Below are 5118 nucleotides of genomic sequence, written 5' to 3' on the forward strand. Positions count from 1 at the left end.
GGGAGCTCTTCTTAATATTTTGACACCAAAATCATGTCGATACACCTTACCGACTGCGAGTAAAGCCACCCACGCTTTAACTTGACAGACTGTACATACCTATATATTACAAGTCTATCCAGTTTGATATTAATTTTTGGGAATCGAGAACAAGAAAATCCAGAAAATTAACAAAAAGATTTTTAAACATATCAAGCGTTGCAGAAAAAAATCTAGAAAGTTTTAGCAAAATTTTTTGTGTAATAGGATTTTACAAAATATTATGAAAAATTTGTGTCTTTTAAAAGATTTTTATTGCGTTTAGAAGTTGGACAGGAATAAAGAAATATTTGATAAGTTGTCGAAAATGTTTCCCAGTATTTTAATATTTCTAATCCATTTAAAATGTCCGAAATTCTCAAAAATATTAAAACTGGGTCGAATTGGTCTCAAAATTTTAAGAATTACTTTGCAAATCTCTAAAATATCCCAGATATTTTGAAAAAGTTTGTTTATTCTTTCGAAAGTTTTCGAAATTATTTGAAAGCTCCTAAAGTTTAGTTTTATTATTTTTAAAAATCTACATTTCCAAAAAACTTTTAAAGCTCAAAATGCATTTTTAATCTCTCCAATGCTACTAAATATTTCTTGAATTTACTCGATTTTTTATTTATTTATTATTTATTTTGTAATCTTACGAAATTAACCATTTTTGCTTTACAATCTTTTAAACTCTTTTTTGAGATTTTAGAAAATCGCTTGATATGTTTAAAAACCTTTTTTTAATTTTGTCTAAAGGTTCATTCTTTAAACTAAAAAATTATTTAAAACTTTCTCAGGAATATAAGGAAAATTCTTTATTTAAACTTATCAGACCTTTTAAGCCTTCTAATCTCTAAAAACTATTAAAATTTGTCCTGGATTTTTTAGTGTGCAAAATTTTAAAAAGTGCCTTAGAATCGATCAGATTCTTCTTGCATAATTTTTTAACTCTTTTAAAATAATTTCTTGAAATTTACTTTTAAAAATAAGCAATTGATATAATTATTCCTAGGAATCTAAAAAAATATCTTTTATTTTCATAAAAGTTTATCAAATTCATGAAAAATCTTTACAATTTTCAATTATTTCTTAATCGTCTCAAAACTTCTAAATATCTCTTAAGCTTACTAAAATTTTTTCTTAAATTATTTAATATGACAATATTCTAAAAGTTTGCTCTAATATATTTTACACACTTTCTAAAAATGTTACAAAATAATTCAAAATGTTTTATGATCTTCTTTCCATTTTCTCTGGAAATTCCTTACTAAAAAATAATTTAAAAAATTCTAATGATTCTTAAGAAGCCTAACAAATTTGAAAAACTTAAAAAATAAAAAATTATTGTCTGAAAGATAGTCCACTTTTGAAAGCAGAATAATTTCTGAAGTTATTTTTTAATTTATTAAGTTAATATTTGATCATATTTATGGGTTTTAAGTTTTTATTATGATTATATGATGGAATCTACTAAAAAATAATGTTATTTTGACTTAGATAGTTTAGATTTAGATTTAGAGAGAAAATATAAAAAGTGTATTATATTTAAGTATATTATATGCATGTAATTAGAGACAGATCAAAGATTAACAAATTTGATTCTCCTGTAACTTGAATTGCTTGGACTTAGTTATTTAATTACTTTATTTGATCATTTCTTGAATTTAAATTTACAACATTACTTGTACTGTTTATATCGATGAAGGATCCAATCATTAGAATAATATTTTGCATTGAGAAAAATGTACGATTCATTCAAATAAATATGCATATAAAGAAACACGTGCTTTCATTTCTTGCCCTATTGATTCGACTACAATTTTATTAAAGCCTAAAGTTTTATTGAGCGATATTTTCTTCCTGTCTTTAAGAAGTGTTGTACAAATATTCACAATTTATATCTCATTTTAAATCTTTAGACTATTTTAATATAACCTTCAGTTTGGTAAGGACGAAGAATATTGTTTTTTCTTTGGAAGTTATTTAGCCTTTTATATCTAATTTATTTAATGTTAAAAACTATTTCTACCTTTTTCCAGTCCAACAAACTTCTAGTCCTGTTACAAATAAACTGTTAGAAATGTAGAGAAAATTCCGAAACATTTAAGATACTAAAGTAACTGAAATGTACGAAATTAGGTTGCTGAAAATGAAATTCCGTATTTTTTATAGTAAATTTACTAAATTTTTATACAAATTTAGAAGCGGTTTCTGAAAATTACGAATATTCTCCTAAATTCGTAAATGGTAACAGAAATATAAGTTATCGTGACGTAAATAAATGCGCAGTTGTATGCGCACTATTCGCTTCTCGAGCGCGTGTTGCTAGTAGACGAAGCATGGAGGTTCAGTATTGGTGTTACGTAATATGGGAACTTTATTTTTTTACCAAATTTTCCGGAACTTCACACTCTGAACAAACTTGATGAGTAAAAATGGACCTGGCTAACAACATTCTTTTTTTAAATCAGGGAATTTTATTGTTCAGGGAAACTGTCAAGTAGAATGAATTAAAAACTTTTTCAATTTTAATTTGAAATTATTTCATTTTGTTTATAAAATATTCTAGGTTAGAAAGGTTACAATTTTGCGATTTTGCTCTTTGAGTATTAATATGGCCAGGGAAGATGAAACGTTGGTCAGTGGAAAATTAGAGAAAATTAAAAATAAAGTTTTGCGGTAACCCTAGTATAATATTCTTGTTAGTGATTTGTTTGCCTTGTATTTATATTTATTTTTTGCAGTAAATTTCTCCACTATATCAAATTTTTCGTAATAGATTTTATTGTTTGTTTCAAAATTCATCAATGTTGTTAAAAATACATCCTTCTTGGTTGAAAATTCAATTTTTGTATTCAAGTGTTAACTAGTTTCATAGAAAATTGACTTATTTTTCAAATCTCTTATTTCCATTCTGAAAAGTAAAAATAAAATCTTTTTTAGTTGAAAAGTCAACTATTTTCCAAAAATTTGTCTTTCTATTTCTTAAAAATTTAACTTTTTGTAGAATATATATATTTTTAGGTATAAAATGCAACTATTTTCATAGTCATTTTTTCACATTTAAAACTCATATTTTTATTCCGAAAAGTGAAATTGAAATCTTTTTTGGATCAAAATTCAACTACTTTTGTTCAAGATTTGTCTTTTTGATTCAGGAATTCATTTATTTTAGTAGACAGGACACCTTTCTTGAATAAAAATGCAACTGTTTGTATAAAAATTTAACCATTTTTTCAAAAAGTTGTTCTTTTTTATTAAAATCACAACTCTTTCGTTCAAAAATCGTATGTTTAAGTTAAAAACTCAAAAATAATTTTCCTGGAAGATGTAATTTTCGTTGAGTAATTTTTCAATATTCCCCACCTTAATCGAAAATTTTACTTCTGTACGTCTGTGAAATTAATATTAATCTATGATACATTAAAAGGAAATTTACTTTAACGTTTAAGAAATAATTTATTTATTCTGATTTTTTTAATCATAATAATTAACTCTTAATCCAATAAAAGTTATTTTTAATGCACTATCTAAGTATAAATAAGTGTAATTCCACTAATTATTTGTGAGACTCTACTAGTAAAATTAGAAAAAGTGATTCTCTGAATATTGGTAGGCAATGTCTATAAATTCGATAGTGGAAAGATACGAATTGTGTCGTGAAAATTTTTACTGTTGTTCTATAATTTCCTAATTATTCATATAAATTTTCAATTATTAAGCAAAATTCGTGAAAATTGTTTGCCTTGAATACATCAGATTAGATAAGTGTGAAATTAGGCCGCTAAATAATATGTCATAGAAAATCACCAATTCAATTAGTTCATATATTTTTGCTAACTCTGTGATAAAAATCGACTAATTTCTTAATGCAAATAAATAACTTTACTCATGAGCATATGCAATAATCAAAAACGTGTTATAATAATGGAAACATAAAAAATAGAGAAGTTGAATTAAATAACGAGATTGTGTTACAGGCTTAAGGGCTCAGTCTACTTGGGAAGCTCGAAGAAAGGCTATTTTCGCTATTTTTCGTGAGAAATCTAGGGTATATAGTAATGCCAGTTAAAAAACGATGAAGTTAAAAAAGAAGTTTTTTCGCTGTCTTTTGCACACAAAAAATATAGTCAAATACTAAATTTGTAAACCGCCAAGGGTCATATTGGAGCAAATCATGTATACAATATGTGGACCAAATTTAATGAAAATCTGTTGATTATTTTTTAAGTTGCGATGGAGCATTTATATTAATTCTTTCAAAGAGACAAAAAAAGAACAATTGTATAAAATCAAGAAAAAAACATTAAAACAAGCATGAAAGTCAAGAAAAATAGTACAATTTATTATGAGAACAGTTTTATTTAAAAAAAAAAAAATATTGTTCTTCATTTATTTAATTAATTGATTCTATACAACATTCGAGTGGATAGATTAGCAATAAAGTTCTCCGCCAGTTGCGGTAAGGAAAACACATTTTTTTGGACAAACAACTTTCCGTTTTCAGGATCTCGTGGGGGCAGAAAGTCACCTCTTTGACTGTTCACAAAAATCATGTAGATCAAACCCATTCCTCTTTTCAAGGTCTCGTAGGTGCGGCAAGTCACTCCTTTGTACGGTCACAAAAATCCGAAAAAGAGGTTTTTCTGCACGTGTCTGTCAGTGTGTTTTTTCGTTCGTAGATGGTTTTTTTGTTAGCACGATATAAAAAACAGTCCAGAGAAAAAAAAGTTGCTTTTAGAATTCCCTACAAGATTATCATAGCAAATATCATAACTAATATCGTAACTAATAAGCTATTACGCGGAGAAAAGGATATCGTACAATGATATCGCAAAATCTCTATATTGCAAGAGAGCACAATATGATAGCGTATAATCAGGTCCTGGAGCTTTGTACGATATTATAATGCACTAATATCACAGAAAACATAACCTAACATACAGATACCTGAGATACCAATAAAAGCGCCAAAATTTGAGAAGTTGATTACGATTGATAATAATTTAATTCAACACATTTTTTTAATTTCGTAGGTAGAACTTATTTATATTTTAGACATAATTTTATTAATATTTTCTAACTGAAGTTTCTTTT

Source organism: Belonocnema kinseyi, chromosome 2, assembly GCF_010883055.1.
Source record: "Belonocnema kinseyi isolate 2016_QV_RU_SX_M_011 chromosome 2, B_treatae_v1, whole genome shotgun sequence".
NCBI lineage: Eukaryota > Metazoa > Arthropoda > Insecta > Hymenoptera > Cynipidae > Belonocnema > Belonocnema kinseyi.